The sequence below is a fragment of the Antechinus flavipes genome, chromosome 6 (assembly GCF_016432865.1).
Source record: "Antechinus flavipes isolate AdamAnt ecotype Samford, QLD, Australia chromosome 6, AdamAnt_v2, whole genome shotgun sequence".
Taxonomy (NCBI): Eukaryota; Metazoa; Chordata; class Mammalia; order Dasyuromorphia; family Dasyuridae; genus Antechinus; species Antechinus flavipes.
The window spans coordinates 91,906,694-91,920,803 of NC_067403.1; the positions used below are offsets into that span (position 1 = coordinate 91,906,694).

At 32.6% G+C, this 14,110-nt stretch overlaps 1 protein-coding gene across 1 annotated transcript in view; it reads right to left on the reverse strand.

Annotated features, from left to right (window-relative positions):
- FSTL5 (follistatin like 5) overlaps positions 1–11,760 on the reverse strand; it is a 994,361-nt gene extending 982,601 nt beyond the window's left edge. The window contains exon 1 of the mRNA XM_051966050.1: positions 11,322–11,760. The gene's annotated coding sequence lies outside the window, so the exon portion shown is untranslated. The remainder of the gene's footprint in view (positions 1–11,321) is intronic.
- Between the last annotated feature and the right edge of the window lie 2,350 nt (positions 11,761–14,110).

Consider the following 14,110-nt stretch of genomic DNA (forward strand, 5'->3'; position numbering starts at 1 on the left):
GCAAGATAACAAAAAAAGACATGTATGTTTTAAGAAGAATAGAAGGCTAAAATAAACTTTAGCACTGTATGAGCTTACAGGTTAAGCCAACCTCTCTAGACCTCAATTTCTTCATCTATAAAATCATCAGCATGACAAGATGACGTTTTAGGTTCTTTCCAGATACAAGTCTGTGTTGCTATGATTCAAATTTTGTAGATGGACATGAGTAGAGTGAGAGCATAGACTGAAATTAATTAATAAGGAAATAAGGTTATATCAACAGTGCATAGACTATTACTAATTCATTTCTTTGAGGACTATGTTATGATGGAAAAATGTACATAAGGACAATTTATATTATTTCACTATGTTTACTGATTAGATTTAAAAAAAATAGTGGAAAGTCAAAAAGACCAGGGAGGAAAGAAATTCTTGTAGCAATATAAGTATGAAATAAGAGAGACTGTAGTAAGGTAGAGAAAGCAGAAATTAAGGACAAATTCCTCAAAGAGAAAATTGATAGGATTTGGAGACTCACTAGATATAAGGTGTAAAGCACTGAGAAGAGTTCAGTATAACTAAAGAAAAGATGGCATATAAGAAGAAGGAAATTTGATTATATAACTTGTAAGATGAATTCTAACTTTATAATTGATGTCTTATAATTCTTTTCCCCCCCTGAGGCAATTGCCATTAAATGACTTGCCCAGGGTCACACAGCTAGAAAGCATTACAAAGTATTAAGTGTCTGAGGCCAGACTTGAACTCAAGTCCTTCATTCTATCCACTATGCTATCTAGTTGACCCAATAATTCTAATATAGAGTAGAGAAACTAGTTTGAGGGACAAATAGCTAGTTCAGTATAGAACATATAGAATATTGATAGTAGAGCATCAGAAGGAAATTCTATGAAGCCAGGAGTTCATGAATAGTAGATTTGAAAAAAAAGATTGCAGAATTAATAGCTGAATCTAAAAGGATGAGAACTCTTAGGAATAAAGAGAATATAGAAAAGAAACAGAAAACTAAAGATTGACCATAGAAAATTCTCTTATTTGGAGGGATGTAAAAAAAAAAAAAGAGTTACAAACTAAGTAATAAAGTGTTGGCAGCATTTTATATCTACATTTGAGAAATTTTATTTATTTTTTTGTTTTGTTTTGTGGCATCCAAAATTGTTCCCTCTGCAATAAAAGAAACTGAGACATAGCTCCAATAACAACTCATTAAAGGGATCAGACCTCCTTTACTGAATGGGACCTCAGATTTTCTGATGAGCTGAAATATCCTTTTTTTAGGCCTTGGTTTTATTGGGCAAAATACCCAGATGGCACAGAAAAAAGCCTTATTAGTTGATAATCAATATCTTGACCTTTCTTGAGAATCTTTAGTTAATGCTTATTGTCAATGACCAATATATTTAAATATGAGCAGAGTTAATGGTCATTTACTTGCCCCATCTGGGGTAATAAAGTTGTAGGTAGCTGAGGCAGTATAAAACCAGAGTTACTCATTGGTCAGGTACTGTTGACTAAGTGCCAATAAGCCTGTTTCCTATAAATAGAAAGGTAAAGGTGAAAGTGCAATCAAAAATAGTTGGGGAATTTTCCATATCATTTGGTCATCTTTGTGCTAAGGTCAATAACCTACTCAGCAGAAAGAAAGGGTAGAGATTATGTAGCTAGCTTCTCATAAAGAAGCAAAAACATCATAACAAGCAAGTGACTATATCTAAATAATTAATACATAAGTATAACACTAATAAGTACCAATAAACATTACACCTGTGGATTCACATTAAATTTATTAATACTGATAAGACTAAAAAGATATAATTAATCATTCTTCATAGTTTTCGAATATAATCCATGAAGGAAACTTTTCTAGACACTAGCATAAGATATTGAATTCTACAGAAGGGAACTCACAGGTCATTAGGCAAATCCTTTCATTTTATATATGAAGACACTTAGGTCTAGAAAGATTAAATGACTTGGTCACAGTGACACAGAAATGTGTCAGAATCTTGCTATAAGAGATGATAGAGGTAGGGTTAAGATTGGTTCATAACTCAAACACCAAATCAGTATTACTTCTACAGTAGCATTCTTTTTTTTTCTACATTCATATTTTAAAATGTAATCATCAATAAATATCTCAGAATCCAAAAATAGTTCTTAGGGAAACTTATGAAAAGTCTCTGAACCTTGTTTACCTCAATTCCTCATGTGTAAAATGAGCTAGAGAAGAATATGGCAACAACAATCTACCTTTAGATGATACTACCAAGGGACCAAAGAACTACCAGTATTTTGGGGCAAGGAAATAAGAGGAGTCTACATAAATAGCCTAATTTAGTGAACACATTCTACCAATAAAATCTATTGTAAGTATATTTTCTGAAGTAGACATACTGGTATTTGGAATTTTATAGTGATTCCAGGTTTTTCAGCATTTGATATACATGATCTCACTTAACTATCAAAGCATCCTTGTGAGGGACAATATAGGTACAATCCCCATTTTACATATAAAGAAATGAAAATCAGAGAAGAAGCTTTCCCATAGAGTAGAGGGCTAGATAGTTAGAGTTGGAGAGAACTTTAGAGGTCACTTAGAGCAATTTTTACAATTAACAAGTAAAGCAAATTATGTGGAAGACTATAGCTTGAAAAGGCCAAAGTCCCATTGCATCCGGAGTCATTGCAAGATCATTAAAATGTATAGCTGAATGGGAAAACAAAGGCTAAGGTATATATATATTACCAAAGCATACTAATACTGGAGACTCCCACATACTAATGTGGAACTAATTAATATACTAATTACTAATACTGGAGACTCCCACAGGAAGAATTTAGTTGCTAAAACATAAGTCATGATTGTCATGATTGGCATAGCAGGAGAAAGTCCAGAGTAAAGGCACTGGACTCTGATGACTATAGAGGGAAAAGTGAGGCTAATGACTCAGTATAGTTCTGCTTCACATAAATCCAATTCATTTGCAAATCAAGACATCACTCTCCTGATATCATTGGTCCTCTTGGAAAATGAGAGACAAACAACAATTCTTTTATGAAGGCAAACTATGCTATCTTTTACCTCAGTTCTTAATCAGTCTTTAACTATTGAATGGATTACCTTTAATTTAATTTAATTACTGAATGGATTTGCCTTAGATAAACTGAAACTTGGGAAAGAGCCTCCTGATATCATTGATCTATGAGAATGAAGAATGAACAACAAAACAAATCAGCATCAGAGAGGTTAAATAATTTGTTAGCAACACAGTCATTAGGTATAACAGGATTTAAACCTAGGTCTCTGTTAACTGCAAATTCAACACTCTTTATCTTATATTGCATTTCCTTTCATTGTACATATACATACTAATGGTTCTAAATAATAATTTTCTAAAATACTTTATTTTTTTTTCCTTTTACCTTTAAACTTTTTAGTATAATACAGTAGTCATGGTTTAGAAAAATACTACAACTTTTAAAAGCTGCATATTCACAATTAATGGTGAGGAGACAATACATTTGATAGGCAAAATTTATTTAAAAAGGTAAAGCAGGAATATTTCATTAAACCATATAAGTGTAAAGGAAAACAAAAGATCAAGTGTATAAATAAATAAATAAATAAATATAACCATACACACACACACACACACACACACACACACACACACGCACACACATATACATACATACACACATATATATTATCAAAGAGTAAACATACTAATACTAGAGAGCTCCACAGGAAGAATGTAGTAGCTTAAACACAAAATTATGATTTGGGGTAGCAAGAGAAAGACTAGAAGAAAAGTCATTTCATTATAGCAGAGTTTTAAGAATCTTCAATAGTATTTGCTAAAATCAAGGGTAGTACTCCCAAAGATATCAAGGGTAGAATACTACATAGGTGACCCAGAAATTGGCTAAAACAGAAGGCATATTTTGATATCATTAAAATTATAACTAAGGCAACAATCAATGAATAAAAATTTTAAATGTAAAATTTAAATGTATTGCTTTAAATATCTATTGGGGGAAAATATAGCCACTAATTTGAATATTTTAACTGATTGTAAGCTCCAAAAGTATAGGGACTGAATTTCACTATGTTTTATTTCTTTCTTTATCATCTACTATTTTTAAGACACTATTTTGCAATTGGGGCACAAAAATGTGTGTGTGTGTGTGTGTGTGTGTGTGTGTGTGTGTGTGTTTTAAGTATTTAGTGAATGAATTATGAAACATTATTGTAGTACTAAAAACATCTGTTCCTAGAATCTTTGGGAAATTATCACTAGGATAAGTTGTTTTTTTTTTTTTTTTTTTTTTTTTAAATCTGCTATACTTCAAAGGAAAAAAAAAAAAAAACTTAGCATATGTTTACTACTCCTTCAAGTTTCCATGAATGATTTACTTCTTAAGTCCTTTTCTATTTCCTCTTTCTGTCCCAGTGGTCTGTAGTGTAAGTAAAGGTTCCTTCTGTTTCTCCTTGTGTTAAACTTCACTCCAATGCTTTACTATGGCTGTTCTGGCTTCTTTTGGGTAGCAGCTAATATGCTACTTTCTACAGGAAACTTCTCCTGATTCCTCTTAATCTTAATGGGAATTTGGAGATATGCCATGGAATTATTTAATCGTTAAATACTAGAGTAATCAAAGTTCTAAATCTCTGTTCATCTATTTTTTTTTATAGAATTGTTTCAATTTAAAAGAGAGAGCATCACAAACCTAACATAGTTTCTATTTCCCGTTTATATATAACCTCATTATGATAGACAAATGAATCACAGTAATTGACTCAACTTTTCTTAGAAGAAATTTTCTTTATTAACATTTCTTTATTAACATTTTATTTATAACATAGCAAATATGAGCAGCCTTATTGACATCAAAATAAAATTGAGGACTGTATTACTCTGACAAATGTATTTCATAATGAAAGTGTTCTTATGGGGACAAAAAAAAAAAACTCTTGGGATTATGCTTCAGAACTTTGTCCTAATATATTCTATGACTTCTGAAGTACTTTATTATATTTAGTATACAAGTACTTTGTTTTCCAAAGTCTTTCTAAAAAGCTCTGCTGGACACCAAATTCAAATGCAAATAAATGGTGAGCTTCAACCCAATTCAAACAATCAGTATAAACATTGCCAGTCATCATTCATATTTAATCTTTCCAAATCAACTGTATGCACCCAAATTTTTCAAGTGATGTGTATGACTAAATAAAATATCACTTTAAGTATATAAATAAAAACTTTATAAGTAATGTTTCTTTTATTTTGAAATGTAAATTAAATAACATTATTAGTATAAACAATAATTTTCTGTAGTTCTTTAAAAGGAAAGAGGATTTTCATCATAACAACCTATGATATAAATAGTTTTAGGTTTATTATTCTCACTTTACAGGTAAGAAAATTAAAAATTGGGGAAATAAAATGCCCTATGCCAGGACACATTGGTCATTGGCAGGCTCAACTTCAGGATTAGTACTCATTACATTATGCCATTCTGCTGCTCTATTATTAGTTGCTTAGATATAATGACTTGGTGGACTCATTCACATTAGGCTGGGTAATGCCAAGGGAAAACTTGCAAACAAGTATAATTCCCAGAAGCAAAATTTGGTAAGAAATTTAATTGGATGTCTAAATTATACTGTACAGGAGTGCCTGGATACAAGAAAACAGAATTCTAGTTCATAGTTCAATATTTGTCATTTTCTTGTTACCAGATACACAAGACAACAAAAGTCGTGAAGATTACACCTGATCTGTTACACAACTCTATTGTGACTGCTATAAATAACTACTAGCAATCCACCACCTGTTTCCCAACAAAATAATAAATAAACTATATGAATATAGCAATTTAAAGTTGACAAAGTACTTTCCTCAAAAACAATTCCATAAGTTAGACAGTGCAACTGTTACCTACATTTGAAAAAAGAAGAAACTAAATTTGAGAGATGTTAAGGCCTATTGTAGGAAAACTATTTAATGTCAAAGACTGACTCAAACATTTGTTTCCTAGCTCTGGGTCCCCAAAATTATATCTCTATCTCTATCTCTATCTCTCTAGCCCACATATCGGAAGTACTCCTCTTTCTTACTATTATCTTAAATAGTCTTTCTATTTCTCTGGGGTGTCCCTCAGATACCAACTTTTATATGAAGCCTTTTCTGATTCCCTCAGTCAATTTCTCTCTTCCTTCTGAACAACTTTGTGTTTAACTACTTTGTGTTAATTTTATATTGATGATACTTTATACATTTTGTTGTTGTGCATTCATTTTGATTTTGTCTGACTCTGTGTGACCCCATTTGGTATTTTCATAATAAAGATACTAGAGTACCATGTCCTTCTCTAGTTCATTTTATAGAGGAGGAAACCAAGTTAAGTAATTTGCTCAGGGTAACATAGCTAGGAAGTGTCTGAAGCCAGATTTGAATTCAAGTTCTCCTGATTCTGGTGAAACTTAGATACCCCTGAAGTGTGTGTGTGTGTGTGTGTGTGTGTGTGTGTGTGTGTGTGTGTGTGTGACTTGTTATTTCCTCAGTAGGGATCATTTCATTTATTGTGCTTATATCGTATCTAGGGTATAGCAAGCTCTTAATAAATATCTATTAATTGATTATATTAAACAACTTTTTAAAGGGAAGAAAAGTGTTATACACAATCATGCATGTTAGACAGAGTAAGGGATTGGTGGAAATCAATAATTCCTAGAGACCAATCAAATATAGGCCCCATGGTCTAAGATACAGACTTTGTTTGCACATTCTTAGAGATGTGACTTGTCATACATGCAAATCTATTTAGTATGCTTGGTGGAAAAAGAAAGAAAGGAAAAAAGAAAGAAAGAAAGAAAGAGAAAAAGAAAGAAAGAAAGGAAAAAAAAGAAAGAAAGAAAGAAAAAGATTCTTCAACTTCAGGAGGATTATAGTCTGGTAGAATGTGTTTAGTTACAACAGATCTCTCTCTCTCTCTGTCTCTGTCTCTCTGTCTGTCTGTCTGTCTCTCTCTCTCTGATTACCAGAATAAAATAATGTTACATTTTTCAGAATAAAATGAGCAATTTCTTGATTATATGCAAGTATGATATCCATTTTCTGGGATATCCATTTTCTTGATTATCCATGATGTTTTAATACCAATCTGTATACCTTCTGTTATTTAGCATCCTTCTTATCTGCTCCTTCTATTGAAATAAACTGTACTTAATAAACTAGTTTGTTGCTAGCCTTAATAAAACACAATTAGGAAGGTGAATGTAGTATTCTTTAATAATGTAATAGACCATCACTAATATAGGAAATATCCCACACTCCTGACTAGACATAACTCTAGTTTTCCCCACTGCATGGATATTTAATAGTACTCTCCATAAAACACTGTGAATACAATCTCTCAATGTTTGTGCTACATTTAATTATAGCAGTCTGCCATGACTTAGATCAAAATGGAATACATGGATTTCATGTATACAATGGATAGTGATTTCATTTTATTAAATACTATGAGTCGATGTATTAAAGGTATAATTTTTAATTATAATAATATTAACCAAGTATATACCAAGATAATTTAAAGCTCAAAGGGACCAATTCACTTGCTTCAAAATAACAAAGACAAATGGAAAATAAGAGGAGTCCTCAAGGGATATCACAACACATCTCTGCTTGATGAATACTCAAGGGCCACTGAAAGTGTTGAATCATAGGTAATTAAGACTGTTTGGTAAAATAAGAACTAAGAGACATAAGTGCTACTATGGAACCAAAAGTAGTCAAAATTTGTTGAATCTTCAGAATTTTGTCATGTTAAATCCATGAAATATGCTTGAATTAGTGTATTAGTGTAGTTAGAAAATGAAGGAATACAAGGGAACTATGTTGCAAACTATGGACCTACTTAAATAATTGAACTATATGCTACTGACAGATCATCCAAAGTAAAATATTTTTAGTTTAAATATATCAATTTATTTCATATTGAATAATTATAATAAAAAGTGATAAAAACTCACATTTTTGTAGCATTTCAGAGTTTACAAAGCCCTTTCCTCATAACAAACCTGTTAGATACTACTACAGTGAGTCCTGAATATTATTTTTGGATCATGGAATTATAGATTAAAAACTAGAAGATAACTTAGTGGTTATCAAGACCAAATCCCTCATTTTGGTAATGGGGAAAGTGTTGGCCCAAAGGGATAAAATGATTTGCCCCAAATCACATAGGTAGTAAATGAAAGAATGAGATTTGAATCTAGGTCCGTGATTTTTAATTCCAACATTCTTTCTAATGAATCATTCTAAATAGAATAAAAAGAAAACAATATAAAAAGAAATCAACACTAAGAATTTCTATATAGTCTTTTCAAAAAGAACTTTCATGAATTTTCAAATATTCATAGAAAGTATTCGTGACTTGATGATATTGGTAAGGAAATAAATACAAACAGAAAAATTTAGTTTCATATTTGCTGTTGTCTCACAAGTCAGGACTAAAACTGACAAAAAACTGGAGCAAATCAGAATTATTTTGGAAAATAAGCATTTCATTTAAAAAGAAATACTATCTACATCTGTACTACCTTAATAATGAAACAAATTAAGCTACCGATTCATCTAATTCAATTTAATAAACATGTATTTAGAAGCCACTATATAGAAAACTTTTAAGGGCTTGGGGAGATACCTAGCTTATACAACACATGACTCCTGCCCTCATGGATCCTTTGGTCTAAGAGGAGATGGAAAAAATTGTGGTAATAAAAATATCTTGAAAATTTACATTAAAAAGTTCCAATTCCAAAGGATACATATTTCTAAGAAAATAAATTATATATAAATAAATTAGACTATCATTCATCCTACTAAATGTATCAAGAAAGTAATGATGTACAACAATATTTGAATATTATTTAGAGTCCAAGAAGTGAACATTTCATAATTTGTATCAGTGAAACAATTTTTTCTATTCAGTTTTGAGTTTGTGAATGTGAATCAAGCCTCAATTCCTTATTTTGTGAATTAGATGATAAATCAGTGAAGTTCACTGAACAAGTTCATCAACTCTAGAAGTATAGTTTGATTTTAATGTTTCATCAGCAATATATTGGGACAATATCAAACTTCAAATAAAGATTTCAGGATGTTATTTAGCAGGACAAGATATTTGGATGTGTAAAAATACTACAAGATATGACATTAAGGATTCACCACTTAAATAAACTAAATGAATTACTTAAATGTAGCTATTTTCTTTGATGACTTAAGAAATTACCCCCAAGTATATTTCTCACAGGATTGATGTGAAAATCACCATTACAAAGTGATTTAGAGTCCCAAATAAGGATAAGAAATTTTTCAAGTAAAGTTTCATAGTAGAGTCTGTTTCAGTATATATATTTATATGTATATACTTTTAAAAAATTCTGATAGCATAAAGGTAAAGAGAATTCCCTTTTATTTTCACCAAAAACTTCCAGGCCAACTTAGCCATGTTTTTCCCCCTCTCTTCTTATTTGTGATTAAGCTATAACAATAACAGAAAGCACTTTAAGAAAAAGTAGTTTGCTTTACTTAATTATAATGAGTTAAATATGTCAGTGTTTTACTTAAAATTCTGTGGAAATGTATACCCACTATATACATAAACCTAAATTGATTATTTAACTCATGTCTTAATATCCAACTTCAGTAAAAAGAATCTCAAAGAACTTCAGCAGAGATGTTTGTCTGTGTAGTTAACAAAAGAAAAAAATCAGAAGGATTTTTAAAATGACTTTAAGATTAGAGTCATCTAACTATCTAAACAATAACACAATTGGAATGCAGGATTCAATGATGCTCTATAAATTCACCAGAATTTAACTTTCAACTCAAATATTTCTGACATGCTGAGAAAAGGAAATGTGAATGAGAACTGAACAGACACAGATGCATTTCATACATAAAAAAATAAATGTTATTTAAAGACCCAAAAGGAGAATTTTAATCACCAGTCTTGTTATAGGCTAAATTTAAGGTTTTTTTTTTTTTTTTTTTTTTTTTTGTTGTTGTTGTTAGTTTGTTTGCTTTACCCTTGTTTTATTTCTAATCATGATCCATAGTTAATCTCATATGACTGAATTACAAATAGGTAATGGGTAGACTGAGTTCTATTCCTAAGGCAAACCCATCTTCCCTACCAAATAAAGCCATGCATAATAATAAGAAATAGAAGGCTCTGGTTTAATTCTATCCTTAATACGAGCTCTTACTATTAGATGAAACTGCCTGTTCAGTGTTTTTCCCAATAGAAATCCGCTCTATACATACTCAGAACACACTGCCAAGTTACAAAAGGAACACATTTTCCACAGCAAATCCCCTAAGTGGAGATAAGCTCTGTATTGAGCATGCAAAAGGTTAAACACTGCTGAAATAGCGAGACATTTTTTTCAGCCCACGCTTCCTAGTTCCATTCAATTACCAGCAGCAGCAGTGACTATAATACAACCTAATACAGTATTATTAAATCAGAACTCCCCATTTACATTTCCTACTAGCCAGGGGGAAGGCCTGACATTCACCAGTCAATAGCAGAACAAACAACCCACAACTCTCAAACACACATTGACCTTGGAGTAGGGAGTCCTCAAGAGGTTGTTTCCCCAAGTTTTGATTTGGATCTACTGTTTTACAGCACACTCAGAAACACCCAGTCAAGTATATAAGCAATGTCCCCCCCATACACCCTATTTCCTTAGCTTTAAAACCTTTCAGGTGCTTACTTGCACTTTCCAAATAGATGCTATGGATAACATATATATAGATAACATATATACACATATATGTTAGACAGAAACTTGTCCACTGGAAATAAATGACATTTTAAGGTGACATTTCTTTAGAACAACTTGTTGGATGGTTCATTTAATGCCTTTTGCTAACATTTTCTTCATTGCTTACCCAGGGCAGTGCCTATCTCGTGCTATAGTGAAGTGTTCAACAAATATTTTCCTTTAAAAAGCAAGAGGAAACATGATGATAGTAACTTTACAAATGCAGAAAGCTTTGAACTTCCCAGCTTTCATTGTTTGATTAATGTCACTAGATCCTCTTAAAACAGCAAAAATAATAATGCTGCTGCAGATAATAATGATGATCCCTAAAGACTATTCTCCCCAAATGTTCCCTCTGCAATCATCCAAGACTAAGACTTATAGTTCACAACTTTGCAGTTTTTTTTTTTTTTTAATTCTGAAGCGACTGTCCCCCACTTAATATAGTAATTTGCATTAAAATTGTTCTACTTACCTGATATTAACAGTAATAAAAGTCCTCAAGGAAATTTTTTTGTTGTCGTCTCACCTAATGGTCGTGCATATATAAAACACAATTTAAAAAGAAAAAGCAACGGACCGTATCTGCTGGGGGGGAAAGAGATTAAAGCAGTTTGGTCGAAAACTATAGAAATTCCCGATGAAGCGCCTGAACGGGCGTCCAGGTGATGAACTGAGAAGTCTTCCAGGTCCGATACAATTTTTTCCCTTATCAAGTTGATCGGGGTGTTCTAGGAAGATAGGTTTCTCGAGTTGCTAGGGGTGGTGGAGGGCGTTGTCTCTAGGGCTCAGGAGCACCAAAAAGGTAGTGCGTCCAGTGGTTCAGCACCAGCAGCTCCGTGGACAGCACCAGCTCCTCTCACCTCCAGTTTGTCTCAGTCACTGAACCAAGCTGGTTCACCCCCTCCCTTCCGTCCTAGAGCCGCTGCCACTCAACCCTGGAATGTCACGCCTCCTCCATCTGACGTACCTAATTTGCATACCAGCCCCCAAGAGGTGGGCGCCTCCGAGTTGACTGGGGTGCACTTTGGGTCAGCAGCTGTGGGTGGCAGGCGCAGAAGCCATCTCTAGGCTTGGGGTGGGTGTGGATCCCTCTGGACTCTGTCCCTCTAACATTCAACCCTGTCCAAGTGTAATGTGTTTTATGCAGGAGCCATTGCTGCCACGAAGGCTGCTGCTTCTTTGCACCCTGGTGATCTCTGCGTGCATAGCACCAGCTCAAAGAGCTTCAATGTTTGCATCAAAAAGGAGGGAACTAGAAGGGATCAGTTCCAATCAAATTCCTGCTCTTTGTCTTGCTCTGTTCTCTGCAACCCTGGTCTCCGTTTGCTTTTCCCCCTCTTTTTTTTCCTTTTTGTATTCTTTTAGAAAACATCCTGGAAAAGAGAATTATTTCCTTCCCCCTGGCTCATTGCTCTGCTTAAGAGTTTCACTGCTGTAAAACTGTGCCTCTTAGATAGTAAGTATTTTAAGGGCTACGAGACAGAAAAAAAAAATACTAAAGTTTAACAGTACATATGAAATATACTGTTATGTAGGGATGAAGTTATTGTTTAAGGAAAAGTGTGTTTCTCTACTCTTTTCCATTCTCCCTTTTAATTGTGAACTTCATGATGATCCTAAAGGTAAAATATCAAAATAATTTTTTTCAAGGAAGCTTACATATTTCAGGGTAAAAAAACAAATAAAATATATGAAAACCACCAGCAACAAGAAAATAATGTTTTGTTTCCAATGAACTCACAAAATAACTAAACTTCCATAATCCTTGAAGATTATGTGATTTTTATTTTGATTAATATATCAATTGCTTTTTTAAAAGAATGGTGCAAGAAAAAACATTTCATAATCTATTTGAAATTGGAAATGATACCTATAAATACTATGGTTTTTGTTTGTTTGTTTTGTTTTGTTTTGACCCGAGTAATGAGATGACCACATCAGAAATAACATGTCAAACTAAACTTCACAGATTGTTTTGACCATGTTAATGAATCTCATGAATTGATTGGACCATCATCCACCATAGAGAATCACTTGCAAAATTTTCTAAGAGCGGTTATCATTGTGATATTTGGTAACAATAATAGTGGCAAGATTTGCTGAGTGCTATTTCTACATATCATATGATTCTCACAATAACCCTTGTGAGGAGTGCTATTATTATAAGTATTTCACAGGTGAGCAAACAAACTCATTTAAGGTTAAATGATTGTGACTAGCAAGTGTCTAAAGCAAGTTTTAAATTCAGGTCTTCCTAATTTCAAATCCAGTGCTCTCTAGCTGTGAGAGCACTCCACTACACCTGTCTTCACAAAAAAGTCATTTCATGTTTCTGAACCTTGATTTACTCATTTCTATAATTTAAATTTTCTCTAAGTTTCCTTCCAGGTATAATTTCTATCATTCCAGAATTACTAATATTCATATCAGAATATGGTTGTAGACGCTCTCCAAAGCAAATATAATCAGAAAAAAAATTGAAAACCAAGTTAAGGAATTTTTCAACAAATATAGAAGTATGCACTGGTTAGGAACAGAAACTGGAATATGGAATGAACAATTTAACTGGTATCAGAAAGTTCCTCAAGCAAAGGAAATCAATATCTTTTGTATAATTTATGTTAGGAGAATCATCGGATCACAGATTTATAACTAGAGGGATGTTAAAGTCTTAGATCATTGTACAGAATACTGAGAGGTTAAGTGACTAGCATAGACACAGTGTGACTATCACAGTGTAACAAGTCAGTATAAAAGCAGCTATTTGTCACAGTGCCAGCTTTGGACTTAGTAAGAAATAAGTTCTAATATAGTCCCAAAAAATTATCAACTATGTGTTCCAGAACAAATCGTTTCATCTCTGTTTGCCTCTGTTTCCTCATTTATAAAATGGAGATAATATTAGTACCTAATTTCCAGGGTGTTTTGGTAATCAAACAAGGTAGTAATAGTAAAGCATGGAGCACAGGACCTGGCACATAGTAAATGCTATATAAATCTTATCTATTGTTATAAAAATAACATCTCTATGGAACTTTAAGATTTATAAAGTGTTGTGCATTACATATTTGGTTTTTCATAATAACACCTGTGAAAGGGCTAATACAGCACTTTTTCCTAGATGAAGAAACTGAGATTGAATGATTGTCCAGGGTAGCAAAATTAGTAAGTGTCTGGGTTACAATTTAAACTCAGATCTTCCTGACACTATATCAGACTCTCAACTGCAACAAGCTATCTCATGTGCCAGAAACAGAAATT